Source organism: Symphodus melops (assembly GCF_947650265.1).
Source record: "Symphodus melops genome assembly, chromosome: 7".
Classification (NCBI taxonomy): domain Eukaryota; kingdom Metazoa; phylum Chordata; class Actinopteri; order Labriformes; family Labridae; genus Symphodus; species Symphodus melops.
The window spans coordinates 430,598-445,961 of record NC_136697.1 but is presented as its reverse complement, the minus strand read 5'-3'; the positions used below and the strand labels follow the sequence as shown (position 1 = coordinate 445,961).

The 15,364-nt window shown below is 42.3% G+C and overlaps 1 long non-coding RNA gene across 1 annotated transcript; it reads left to right on the top strand.

Moving 5' to 3' along the window:
- Positions 1-9,734: 9,734 nt before the first annotated feature.
- On the top strand, positions 9,735-13,219 carry LOC306826666. Its single transcript, XR_013779478.1, has 4 exons — positions 9,735-10,556; positions 10,756-10,829; positions 12,794-12,896; positions 13,005-13,219. It is a non-coding gene; the product is annotated as an uncharacterized lncRNA (long non-coding RNA).
- The last annotated feature ends 2,145 nt before the right edge of the window (positions 13,220-15,364 follow it).

Sequence of the window (15,364 nt, the reverse complement as noted above, 5' to 3'; positions counted from 1 at the left end):
TTATTAACTCATTCTGTTTATTGATTTGCATGTTTTAGGCACTTAGAGAGAGTGGGTCAGATATCCCACTCGTCTTGTTTCATTGGTTTTTGTTTGTTTGATCCTTTATGTCTATAGCACTTTCTGGTCACCTACCTTGTTTTTTCTGTTGCAGTTCAGCCAGGTCAGTAACACACCAATACCTCTAGGTGGAGCCCTAAAGCTTTAAAATGTGCTTTTTAGACAACAGAAGGCTGTAAGTACACAACATAATGTAGATAGAGCATCAAGGACTCACTCAATAAACATCTATATAACACTCATTACTTCACCAACCACCCTTGTCTTCATGGCTTACATCCAGACCTCAAATCATACAGTAATACACTGACACACGATAAATTATCTGCGGGTTGTCGTTTCAACATCCCACATAAAACTGTTACCATGGCTGACATGGTAAGTCAAGGGCTAGTGTACGGAAGATCTCTAGTTCAAATCCTGCACTGGACATTTCATAAAAGCAGACATCCTTTGGTAGATCCGGAAGCCCTTTTTGTTTATCATTATATCAGGTTACTTTTCTATCTATTCAATTTTTCTTTTCTCTCACATTCTATCATAAACCCACCCATAGGTCTTACCCTTACCCAAACCTTAACCTAACCCATACCTAACCCTAACCCTCTCTCCCCCCAATTCTAACCCTAAATGTCGGTCTTCCCCCAATCCTAACCTTAACCGTCTGTTTCCCCCTCACACCTAACCCGAATAGTCTATTCCTCCTCCCCCCCCCCTTTTTTTCCCCCTTCACCCTCTCTTAGATTATTTTCAGCATTGGTATTCTCTGGTCCCCTGAGCCAGTGCGCCAGCAAACTTTAACCAAAAAGAAACCTATTTATTGGGGAGTTAACCCACGACTGTGGGATATCTCCAAATGAAAATTAAAAAAAAATCATCTTTTCTAACCTAACCCTACCCCTAACCCTAAATTACAAACTATAAATCAATAAATTAATGACCTGTCAAACCGCAGGGATCACTACGTGGATGGAACACTTTAATTAAGTGGAGAAACAATTTAATTCATCAAAGAACAAATTAATTAAACAGTAGTTAGTCTGTAAACATACACAGACTCTACCAGACTCCGTGACTTTTCGTGACTTGGCCTGAGCAGTGTAGTCAATAGGGCCAGACTCCTCCCACAGAGCTGCAGCAGACTGCACAGCTCAGGCTCTCCACTCCTCAGTCACTTCTAACTCTCAAACCAGAGACACCAGACGTCGACTCAAACTCTAGCGATTGATCTGAACGCAGCCACACGCACTGTACAGCTACCCAGTTTACAGAGTGACTTGCGCATGCACCCCAAAACTGTTCTTTTCAGAACATCAATCAAACTGTTCTTTTAAGAACAACAACCAAACTGTTCTTTACAGAACAACCAAACTGTTCTTTTAAGAACAACAACCAAACTGTTCTTTACAGAACAACCAAACTGTTCTTTTCAGAACAACAACCTAACTGTTCTTTTCAGAACAACAACCAAACTTTTCTTTACAGCACAACAACCAAACTGTTCTTTTCAGAACAACAACCAAACTTTTCTTTACAGCACAACAACCAAACTGTTCTTTTCAGAACAACAACCAAACTTTTCTTTACAGCACAACAACCAAACTGTTCTTTTCAGAACAACAACCAAACTGTTCTTTTCAGAACAACAACCAAACTGTTCTCCTCAAGTTGTCGAGTCTTGCCTGATGAAGGTACACAACAGTACCGAAACGTTGCAACGAGACTCGATAATGGATCCCTATGACGACTGTACCCCGGTCCACTACGGACGTGCGCCGGCTGGCCCTGTAAACGTATCGACATAGATAACACCCGACGAAATGGCCAACCTGATCCACAGCGGATTATAAACCGCAATTACATACAAAACAAACCCACATATGCAGAGACTGTGCGTGGTGGGCGATTCGCTCCTGCCTGGAACGCTGCCCGCTTTACAACTGACCCTGGATGGTGCATCATGTAGGAAACATCTCGACCACGATCGAACCTCCTACAGTGACACGCATCATTGACTACCTGACAAACATCATCTCCCCAGCAGCTCCTACTGATAAAACAAAGCTTTTGATACAGGGGAATGCAAAGAATTGGGGTTACTCCAATCAACTCATTCTCGAAGAACTACTACTACCAGCACGGCATAGAAACATGCATGGAGGTTCTAGTCAGTTTACTCAACGACGACTGGCAAAAAGCCCACGAAGTGGCCTCAAGATGGGCACAAAGGAACATCAAAAACAAACTGAAAGAAGAAACCCTGGAGCAAACCCAGGACCTGATGTCAGTGGTGGTACAGACATGGCAGGAGAGAGAGGGGGGTAAAAACACACCTCTCCTCCTGCACACCTCTGTCACACCAGCACACGACAGTAGCACCAAGCACACACCACACACTCACACAAGCCCAAAGGCCTCCAAGCCACCTCTAAATAAAGAGACGGCACAAAAAGAGGCCTCACCACCTCACGAGACCTCAAAAAGAGGCCTCACCACCTCACATGAGACCTCAAAAAGAGGCCTCACCACCTCACATGAGACCTCAAAAAGAGGCCTCACCACCTTACACGGGCCCTGCTCAGCCTTTACAGAGCACAATGATTGACAGCTCACCTCCCAAACAAACACCGCTCCCTCAGAGAGCACCAAGAGCAGCCCGCTCAACAATCAAAAATCCTTGTGTAGCAGAGGATGCGATCATGGACTGGGACATCTCAGCTGTGTCCACGCCTCCGGATAAAACAAGACCTGCACCTCCAGTGACAAAAACAGTACATGTGGAAAATATCATTAATTTTACGTGTTAAATAGATTAACACACCTCGTAAGAAGAAGGGCACCACCTGGCTCACCAGGAACAGTTTTTATTAATTATGAAATCAATAAAATTATTAGTTATGAAAAATTGATAAATGTATGTATTTATTATTTTAATCAGTCTCGAGTCTAAGTTATGAGTTACACAAAACGTTCAACCACCAATAATCAATACGAACACACTTCTGGATTTTATACGTGATTACTTTCATGAATAATAATGAACAAAGAAAACAGAATAACGGAACGATACTAAATGCGTCAGATATGCAGAACACCCAGAGATGCCAGATACTATCTTAACTAATCCAGCATGGCACAGTGTTTAATGTCTGTCTAACCAGATTATTGATTAAATTCGGATGAAATTATTGAACGGCAAAAAGAGAGAAAAAGGGAAGTTGGAATTATATTAAGCTGATGTGAGAGTGGGACTTAATCGTGAGCACGCATGACACGCATTTCTCTGTATTGACAACAAGCTGTAGAGCATCTTACTTGTTGCAGGCCCAACGAACTCGCCGAGTTGGTACTGGAGGAAGGAAACCGCACATTGTTGAATACATTATTTGGTTAGATATTCTCTGTCTAATGTATAAAAGGGTTCAGGGAAAGATAGTCGGGGCTCAGACTTCATGAACTGACCAGGTATCTGTCTGTTGTCAGGAACACATAGTGTTGAACCCAGAGACTCTGTAACTTGTATTCTTGATTCATCAGGTTAATAAACTCTGTTAAGCTGAAAGAGACGTCTTCAGTCATTCCTCTCATCCCATCAAAAGAATGCAAAGAGAGATTCAAGGTCATTATTTAAAGGAGTCAGATTTATATTTACAACATTTAGGAAAAGGATTAAATAGCAACGTTTACCCTTCACTAGTTATTAAAACTAGTGAAGGGTAAACGATATTGTTGCCATATCACAGTGTTTGTATGATATTTGGTTTGCACCTATTGCACATTATCTACTGCCATCAAGCATTCTATAATACTGTATACAAAACAATACCATTACCTCATTGTGGTTTAGTATATCCGGCATACTAATCATTGGCTTTCCAAGCCCACTCATGGGCCAGCTCCAGTTCCTCAGAACCATTTGGGGTGAACTGGGAAGGTTCATACCTTTGAAAATCTGTCCTTTTCACGATGTGAGGAAAATCTTTTCTGTCCTCGTGGTTCTCTGGTGAACATGGCAGGAAATTGCCTGGTGTGGGAATGACAAAAGGGTTTGTAAAGGAAAGCACATAGTCTGCAGTAAGATTAGAGGATTATGCACATGTATGGCTTTGGTTTATGTTTTTTACTTCACTTCATTGTCAATTATTTAAATTTTAATTGGCCAATCAAAAACATTAAATACAGTGTGCCAGACGTCAATATTCAGTACTTCAGAAGATATAGACCACTGTCATTTAAGTGAACTTGTGTAAATTAATAAACACTACATGACCATAAACTAAAGCTACATACCAAGATAAATCATAAAATCATGCATGGCCCTGACATGTCTCACCCTGGTGTCATCAGGCTCAGGGGTCCCAGTGCTGCCTGCAGCTGCCCTGACATGTCTCACCCTGGTCTCATCAGGCTCAGGGGTCCCAGTGCTGCCTGCAGCTGCCCTGACATGTCTCACCCTGGTCTCATCAGGCTCAGGGGTCCCAGTGCTGCCTGCAGCTGCCCTGACATGTCTCACCCTGGTGTCATCAGGCTCAGGGGTCCTAGTGCTGCCTGCAGCTGCCCTGACATGTCTCACCCTGGTGTCATCAGGCTCAGGGGTCCCAGTGCTGCCTGCAGCTGCCCTGACATGTCTCGCCCTGGTCTCATCAGGCTCAGGGGTCCCAGTGCTGCCCTGGCATGTCTCACCCTGGTGTCATCAGGCTCAGGGGTCCCAGTGCTGCCCTGACATGTCTCACCCTGGTCTCATCAGGCTCAGGGGTCCCAGTGCTGCCCTGGCATGTCTCACCCTGGTGTCATCAGGCTCAGGGGTCCCAGTGCTGACTGCTTGGATTGAGGAGGATGTTGAGGGCGAGGACAGCTCCCTGGCTAACAGTTGTACTAATGCATGTGCAGCTACCTCAACTCGAAGTGATAATCCCTGTCAATCAGCCATTTCATGTTCACTACTCTTCAAATACTTACAGGATATTACTTAATAAAACATAACTAATATCGTGTTATTATTGTTATTGTATTTGGTATTAACGTAGTTACTAAACACACTAAACCGGCATAAAAAAATTATTCCAACAAGCCGGACTAGCGTCATAAATTAGATCACATAAAATATATAATAAAACAAAACGTTATGTTTTACTTACACGTGAATTTTCACGGTTCCCGCTTCCAGACGCCATGTTTACCGCTTTCCCGTCTCCTCGGCGACAGTGAAGATCAGGGTTGCACACAGTAATGACGTCAGTTTAAAAAAAACCTCACAGGGAGGCACTCGTGATTGGCTGTAAAGGAGGGAGACATCTGATTGGCTGTAAAGGAGTGAGGCATCTGATTGGCTGCAGACGAAAACACATTTGTGGATCGGAGTGACGCTAGATGAGTCTCAACTCCACACACACACACACACACACACACACACACACACACACACACACACACACACACACACACACACACACACACACACACACACACACACACACACACACACACACACACACACACACACACACACACACACACACACACACACACACACACACACACACACACACACACACACACACACACACACACACACACACACACACACGCAGGGAGGTTTACAGATTAAAAGCACTGAGACAAATGTGTGTTTGACAATTTATATATAAATGTAACAACTTCCAAAAATGTATTTTTGATTTGTACATTTGTGAATCATCACAATGTGTTTACAAATCTTATTTTTATATATTATTTTTTGTGTATTTATACATGGATTGAGACACATTTGTGTATCGAGTCATATTTATAAACAACTGTCAAACACATTAGTGAGTCCTTCTTCGTGCAGTTATTCATTATGAGACTGTTCTAGCTCCATACGTGTGGGCCACATCGAAGACAAATCAAGAATCCAAGCCCCAAAATACTGGACTTGGTTTTGGTTTCTGATCACTTGTTTATGCAGGTGCATTTCAGCTATGCTTTTAAGTTTGACCAGGAGTGCGGCAGCAGTCATTTGGCAAGGAAGGCAAGACATTTCACCACGCAGGAGGTGCTTGAGGATGAATCCTCATCTTCCTCTGAGGCTGACACGGAGTCAGAAGCTGAAGATTTGGACTCCAGCTCATCTGAGGTCTCATCTGAAGATGAGAGCGAGGAGGAAGCAGAGACAGGATTTACTTCCTGAAATGGAAAGATCTGTTCTCCCACCAACAATGAGAGTCTCCGCTTCATCCCAGCAGCCAGACGGTTGACCCTGGGACTGACGCACTCTGCTGCTGCCAGATGCAAAGACCCAGTTTCCAGTTTTTGTGTCCTGCTGACAAAGGAAATATTTGAGCACATTGAGGCCATGACACATTTGCACAGGAGACAATCCATCCCGGAGTGGAGAGATGTGAACACGCTGGAAGTGCAGGCCTATGTGGGGCTGCTTGTTTTAGCCGGAGTTTACAGATCAAGAAACAAGTCCACCATGTCTCTATGGCGCTTTCACCCGATCAGCAGAGCACTGCGCTTTGATGACGAGCTCTCCAGACCCCGCCGCAGGGATGACAAGCTGGCAGCTTTCAGGAAAGTCTGGGAGATGTGGACCTATCGGCTCCCAGTGCTGTTCAGCCCAGATGTCCACATATGTGTTGAGGAACAGCTGGTCCCTTTCAAAGGACGATGCTCTTTTAGACAATATATGCCTAAATAAGCAGTGAAGTATGGGCTGAAGACATGTAGTGATGTCAAGACCTCCTACGCCTGGAGACTACATGTTTACACAGGCAAAGAGAGGTGAACCAGGGTATGAGGGTGGTCCTGGAGATGACCGAGGGGACATGTCGTGACATGTGACAACTCTTTTACATCGTTCCCGCTTTGCTTCAGAGAAGAGGAAGAGAGGTCCTCTCCTCAAAGTTTGCTTTCACTCAGAATTGTACGATGGTGTCAATCAGCGCACGACGAGGGAACAATGTGCTCCTCCTCAGCACTAAACACCGGGCTCCTGATGTCAGCAATGACAAGAAAGAGCCAGAAATCATCGTGGACTACAACCGATGCAAGGGAGGAGGGGATCACCTTGATAGTGTAGGGTTTTTTCAAATAAGCATTTTCATGTAAAATAAATACAAGCTGAGAAAGAACATTAGTTTGTTCAGTTGTTTCCACATACTCGAGCTGGAGGAGGACCAATAGGTGGCCACTGGCCCTCTTCCACAACGTCCTGGATGTGTCCCTCTACAATGCCTCTGTCCTGTGGATAGCCATGGATCCTTCGTGGAATCAAAGCTTATTGGAGGAGGCTGTTCAATGAAGAGGTTGGAGAGATGCTTGTGACACCTCACATGTAAACCCGAGCCCGTCTTCCCCGCTCATCAGCAGCTGCAGAGATGGTCCGGAGTCTTCAGCTTGTGAATTTTGCACAGAGACAAAAAGAAAAATGTGCAACCGTTGCTGCAAATGTGGCAAATTGTGCTGCAAAGAACGAAGCCTGTGCATTTACAGCCTCTGTTGTACCTGAGGTGCTCTCTCTCTCTCTCTCTCTCTGTCTCCACACTGCATTCACAAATGTTCTATGTATTTCTTTCAATGTTCATGTTCTAAAATAAATGTTTTTCTTGTTGAAACTAATCGTTTGAATGTACTTTAGTTCACAACAAGGCAATATGCATTTAGTAGGGAAAACACGTTTGACTTCAACATTGGAGGTTTTTACAGCAGTTTATCTGCCTCTACAAGTAGGTCAGTTCTTTATGAAATGTGACACTGCAAAGAAAACAGAAGTTACTGCCAATCTTTAACCAATCCCAGGGTGTCATGGTTTGGTTTTGTTCTGTTTTGTTTTAGTTTTCATTATTTCTCGTGTTCTGTGTATGTATGTTCCTAGTGTGTTTTCCTGTATCCTTGTGTTCTTCTATGTTGCCTGTTAGTTTATTTCCTGTCTTGTGTTTTAAGTCTAGTCTTTAGTGTTTCCTGTTTTATTTTGTAGATCTGGTTTTGGTGGTGGTGTCTGATGGGTTGAATAATATAAATGTCCCTAAAGCTGAATCTATCAACAGACTGGATAATATTCACGCAGCATATCACGGCCGTGGTTCTAATCTAACAGACAACACTGAGACTCTGTGCAGGCTGAGAGATAGACCCTTTAATGTTCAGTGTGGAGTCCTTATATACAGCACAACAGATGTCACAAATTCCTTCCCACTTTAGATATTTCTGTACATGGTATGAAGAATCACATTACCTTTACTCCTTAAATGTCAAACCTCTATTTGAGGAACACTTCAACATTATACATTATACTTTTGTGATACCTCATATAACATGTTTCTCTTCAAATATGGTAATATCTTCTCAGAATAAATCATAGTCTGCTAACAGCAAAATCATCTCTACAAGATGTAACCAAACTGAACATATTCACAGAAATTCGTACTATCAGTGTCAGTGTTGGGTTTTACTTTGTACTTGTCCTCAGTGTTCTGGTCTTGTGTTCTTTGTTCCTTGTGTTTCCCGCCTTAGGGATTACCCTGATGTTCCTCACCTGTCTCGTTAGTCTGACCTGCGTCTGATTACCCCTTGTCTATTTAGTCTCTGTGTTTGCCTCTGTTTGCTGTCGGTTCATTGTCATTGTCTCGTGGTTTGTCGTTGTCCTGGAATGTGTTTCATCTCTCTGCTCCCTGTGTTTCTCATCGTGGTTTTTGGATTTTTCCTTGTAAGTTTTTGTTTTATCTTTTTGTTAAATAAATCTTTAGTTATTCTGCACTTGGGTCCTCCCCCCCCCGTTTCCTGCCTGCTCGATCGTGACACAGGGTCTAATAATAATAATAATAATAAAAAGCATCACATTCTGGTTGAAATGATTTTTTTTTTTCATTTTATCTTTTGTTTGTTTTTTTGAACATACTCCCTAAATAATGCTGGGTCATTTACATGACCCAATTGCTGGGTCCTGAGCTGCTGGGTCATTTCACTGGGTCGGGAATATTGACCCAATATTAGGTGATTGAGATAGGCTGAAGTGATCCAATGGCTGAGCTGGCCTTGTCACAACCCAGCGCTGGGTCAAAAGTCCCGCCCACTTCTCTCCTCGCGACTGACAAACGGTCGGCTGTGTTTTAACGTTGGACTTCGATAAGTACCTAAAATAAATTTTTTAAACATAATTTTCACACTAAACTATCAATACACAAGTACTATTAATAATAACAGAACAATTATGGCAAAGTCATTACTTTTTACTTGTTGACTGGCGTAACATAACGTTTTTCAGCTAGTTAACTTACTTTGAGTTGTAGCAAATATAACCGTAACCTAGCATCATTTAGTTTGTTAGTTCGTTGGTTAGCATTAATTTAGACTTTCAGTCTTTTATTTTCTGTTTTCCAATATGACCCATCATAATGTTTGATGGCTAATTGTGCGTCTGCTCATATCCTACTAACATTAATGTTGGTTAAGTTAATCACTTTTCAACGTTGACGTTACTCTACATCATCTTGTCACATAAGGCTGAATATCCTTTTAATGCACCTTAACATTTACTTTGGTTCATATAGCCCTAACGTTAAACGTTGTCATTCATCAGACAGGGGACTTTTTACTGACGTTAACATTAGTCCATGTCACAAGGCCATCAGAGAAATATTAACGTTATAGTGATCGTGTGGATTTACATGTTAACTTTTAGCTTTGTTTAAATGGATAGTTGTTGTAAACTGTCGAGTCATCCCAGGCTGGTGAAGATGGTAATGTTAGCCTGTAACGATAACAGCAGGTGGCAGGTTTATGAGAGATGCTAGTGTGATGGTGAGAAATGACTTAAGATATTATAGTCTCTTGCTATATTTACAGTCAGTTACAGACGTGTTAAGTTGTTTTTATGTTGTTTAGGTGAAAGTTCTTCTAATTTGTTGATGTATTTATCAGGAGACACCAGCAGGGGGCGTAACGGCAGTAATGATGACACCACTCAATATACAGATTGAGCTGAGGAACGTGTCTCATCTCCTTCACTCATAGAGCCTTTTTCAGGTAAGAAATAGAATAAAAGTGGCGTGTCTTTTGCCCTGGGTGTTAGATTAAAGTGTATAGTCCTTCCAGAAGTTGTTTGTTGAAAAACGTAATTTTCTGTGAAGTTTAAAGAGAAACGTATTAGCACGAGTTAGGCTAACAGTTTAGCCGGTTTATTCGATTAGCATCACAAATGCTTAGTTGTACGTGGTCCTGTGTTACAGTGTACATCAGTGTTGTGAGTTTGTGTTTGTTTGTAGTCACCTATGTGTGTGAATATGTTGTGAACAGTCAATATACAGACTGAGCTGAGGATGGTTTCATGTCATGATAATCTGCCTGTGACTGTGTGTCTATGTCAGCAGCAACACTGTTAAACATGGTGTGAGGTGACTCCCCTCTGATCAGAGACTGACCTCAGACTAGATGAACATTTGGACAGGTCAAGGGAGCTGAAGCTATTCTGTTTAAATATGACACTTGATTTAAGAACAGGCTTTCAGTGAAAGGCTTGTATTGATCATAACGTCTAAGCATTTAAAGGCTAACTTCATACAGTATAAGGTATAACTACACACAATCTTTTAAATTACATTTTAACAGGTTGAAGGAGTCATAGCAGCACTGTCATTGAGATGGAAATAACAGAAATGTGTTTCCTAGAGTGTCAGAACAGTAAGATTTATGATTGTTTCTGTTTTTCTATAGATATTTAACGGATGATTTTGTTGGTGAGACACTGGCGGCGTGGCACTTGGAGCTGTTGACACCAAAGTTTGAAGGTGAGCGTGTCTTTGTTTGTATTTCCTAATTGTGTGTCTAAGATTTTATAGCACATTGCATGTACAAGTAACGCTAAGAAATAACTAGGGCTAAATGTTTCTGCTGTGCTGTTTTAGGTTTGTGTGAGGATGAAGTAGAAGAGTTTAATAAATGAATTTCATTTTTTATTTTCATTTGCTGTTAATGCTTCCCATCTGTGTGTGTGTTATGTTGGGGTCCAGCCAGAATGACAAAGCTCATGCTGTGTCGTTTGGAGAACTACAACAAAAGACTCTTTATCCCAGCATGCCTTGCAGGTACTCCCAGAATGCTTTGCCACACCTAACACATAGGTGTGAAGTCTGGGAGGTATAAAGCCGGCCATGCTTCATTGTTCTGCCTCTTTCAAACGTCGTCTGGCGACGTCCGGGGATACCCAACTCTGTTCCTGTTTCAACACGCTTCTCTTTGTTTAAAAGTTTGGCGCGCAGCTAATCCAAAGGCCTTGAAGCACACCGATGTCCGAAATTCCGAGCTTAGATCATCCACTTGAACGCATCTTCAAAGAAGAGCGTTCAATTTCTCCCGTATTGAAACGGTATTGGGAGAGATTGTAAGGATTACGTCTCGTTCCGTCCTTTAAAGAAAGGACACCCACGGAGATCACCTCGCTCGACGGAGGACACGACGGCCCTGCTCACCCTCTGGGACGCGCTACCATCACCAAACAACTGCAGGAAGATCGTTGCAGGAACCCCTTTGCTCCTTTCATCAACCGTGGACAAAACGGTTACAAGTGAGGCTTAGCTAGGTCTGGGCAGTTAGATATAGAGAGTGTGTTTAATAACAGTTATTATTTTGAAACGGTGATAATATTTACTTGGTGTTTGACCACTATGTCGTAGATTTTACCATAGTAAAATCTCTTTTGTGTTCCTTATTTGTGCGGCTGTGTCCCGTGTGCTTACCTGTGAGCTCCCGCGTCATAACCGGGCAATAGACTCACTATCAGAAAGACTGGTGTGAACGCCGTCTGATACAAATCCGGCCACTGGCTTCTGTTAAGTGAAGTAACCTATGCTCTGAGTTGTGGTGAGCTCCAGTCCGAGATTGAGCTGTCGAGGGGCGTTGTATCTCTCCCGCTCTCTCGCCTTTACACACACCTTTCGGTAGACGCACACACATAGAGATCTTTGGCTTTCCAGACGCTGCTGAAACGTAGATCACGTTCTGTGTCCGCCATCACGTGACCACGCGTGGTCGCCGCCATTTTGTCTGTCTCTGTCTGTCTGTCCCTTCTCACACACACACACACACACACACACACACACACACACACACACACACACACACACACACACACACACACACACACACACACACACACACACACACACACACACACACACACACACACACACACACACACACACACACACACACACACACACACACACACACACACACACACACACACACACACACACACACACACACACGCCACGCTTGTTTGTTTTGTTTGTTACTTGTAGTTTGGCTTATGATGGTTATTTGTTTGATTGGGTTTCATTGATTTACTTGATGTTGCTTTGTTAAATAAATTCTATTATATCTTAAAAAGTCGTTGTTTGTGATCACTGTGAATTTGCTTTGTGACTTAGGCTGGGTGAAAGGGCTTTGTGTTCGGATTTCACACCTTCAATTAAATACAGATTATTAATTATTAATGATATTATTTAATTAACTAATTTTGAGACTGATATTTTGTAATATTTTGGTTGTTCCCTGTTTACAGGGTGGTGCCCCACAGTTTATTAAACGCAGTTTAATAACAATTATTGATTTAGATTAATAATTAAATAAACTTAATTATTAAATTTATTTTGACAACTAAATGTTACACCATAAAACCCGACATAACCGTTGGTCAGATATTCGCTCCTGAAAATCCCCAACAGTTATTAATGTACTGTCCTCTTTAAAGCATACTACCACGTGTGTAGTCACATCATACTGGCCCGACTAATTTGTATCATGGAAACAACTGCTGGAGCAAGGTTTTGGACACAGGCTGCACCTGGCCAGCAGTAGGTGCACATCAGTTTAACAGACACAAAGCTGGGCTTATCTTGACTGGCCTCTCCAAAACATTAAATATAACAATGTCTGTTATTTTGTCTCTCTTCTGCAAATAGCTCAAGATTTCCTCCTGCTCCTACAAGAAGCTTCTACAAGGCTTACAGAAACCTGTTCACCGCAGTTCAGTAAGAAGATTCTCAAGCTGGCCAGTAAGGAAAGAAGTGCCCTGAATCTTCTCACTGAATTCAGTCAAAACACCGCCACCAGAGGTACCTACATTTTCTTTTTTTAAATCTGCTATGTCAACATCCTAAATTAACTTTTCTTTTTACATAAATGGCTGTCTTTTGTCTATATGCAAGTAACTGAATAGACCACATTCCTAAACTTCAATGATATTCTGAGGCAAGAATAGAAATTACAAGTCCATGTTTTTTTGCATTAGGGTTCATAAATGTGTTTTGTAAATTTGAAAGTTATTACATTCACACAAAGTATCTGCCGTGAGGGCTTCAGTCAGGCCAGAACCATCTGTAAAGTTGTAATTCATCTGGCGTTCCTTGATATCTGACAGATCTATGACAGATATATTGATCGAACATAGAATTTTTAATATCTAGCAGTAATTACTGTTCTGTTTTAAGTTTAAATGTTTTATTTCTTCTTCACAGGTTGGAACAAACGTTCCTGAGGGAGGCCCTGAAGACCAGACCAGACCAGAGCCATCGCACTGCACGCGCACTCAGCACTGATAGTACGCTGTGGACGACCACACTGAACGCACAGAGTGACTCCGTGCAAGACAACAGAACTCTCGTTTTAAAATGTTCTGATCCCGGACCCGCGTGTGGGGAGAGATCCAGATGCAGCAAGAAGAGAGCATACACGAATCACATCTGCAGCAAGCAGCTGCACAAAACAGGAAAATATATGGTTTGTGGTTGTGTGCTTTGTATTCAAAGAGCAAACAGCAGTCATTACTCTCTCTTTATCTCTCCTCTCTCTGATCCACTGCACAGTATAAAGTCAATTGCAGGTGACTTTTTTTCCAGAGACCCCCCCAACATGTTGCTGTTCTTACATCTTTGAGGTCCTTTATCCGAAGCAATGTGCCCCTATGTGGACTTTTTACAAACAGCTGTGTATCAGCTGCCTGGTAAAGAGTCGCCAGCAAGCGAATTCTTGAAGACCTCTTTCATTAATGCCACATAAAATGCTGATGTGTAATAGGTGTTTTGTTTTAGCTGATCCTAAGATTGTTTATATTTCCGTTTCAGTTGGGTGAGATAGATATACTACTTTTATTGTTATTGTTGTTGGCTCTTTCAAATGTACATTAATTTTATTATTTGTGTTGATTCTATTTGTTTAGAAGCAGTTCATGTGAATAATTGTTTAATGCTGAAATTATTTTTTGTATGGCAAAACAATGTACAGCAAGAAAGATGCATAAATAACCCTATACTGGGTGAAAATAAACATATATAATAATAACCACATGAAAAGGTTAAAAAGAACCAACTTTGGGTAAGAATGACCCAATTTAAGAATTTAAAAAAATAACCCAACATGCCGGGCCATTTTGTGCAACCCAGCACTGCTGGGTGAAAATGACCCAGCATGTTGGGATATTTTTTTTATTGGGTTACAAACTAACCCATATTGGGTCAATTTTGACCCAGCATTTTTTAAGTGTGTATTTGAACATAAAGAGGTAGCCTACCTCTGGTTACGGGGATAAAGTCGTGGCGTGCAGGGCTATTTTTGGGTGATGGACGGGGCACCAGTACCTGGAAATCTCGGAAGTATGTGTGAAATCTTGTTATAACTGTCGGTTTGTTTCTATATGTCTCTGTAACTCTTTGTAAAATTGACTGTCAGAAACTGAAGTGTCACAGGGGTCTGTCATGGACTTTTTGTAACTGCTCCTGGCCCATGGCTGGCAGCTCAACATGGGCCGCTAGCCTGGTTAATGGCCTTGTATAAGCGTGTCTCTGATGGTGGAGGGGGCTCCCCTCCTCTTCAGCCCTGTCTACACCTCACGGTGTGGACTGCATACTGAGAAAACTTGTTCAACTGTCTGTCTGTTTGAATGTCTCTAAAACTCCTTGTGAATCTCACTCTCTCAATCTCCGCTCCACTTAATTGCTTGGGCTGTGACTTAGTGTTGTTGAGACTTGTCATGAGGCTCTGCGACATGATTTTGGCCCACAGTGAGTATCCACTGGGATTACCTGCCTGGCTAATGGCTAGAATACCCCTTGAGTCAAACCCTCACTCTCCCCATCGTCCTGTCCTCATGTGTTTGTAGTTGTGCTGACCGTGCGGCTTGGCTCTTTACTTAAAACGGCGCTGTTGGCACGCACAGCGCTCCACCAGGGCAACGGCCAATGGTCTCTTGGTCATGGTCATCTCTCTGGATTCCGCCTCTCTTTTCTTCAAAGCGGCTCGGCTAGTGCGTCACCTAGTTGCCTAC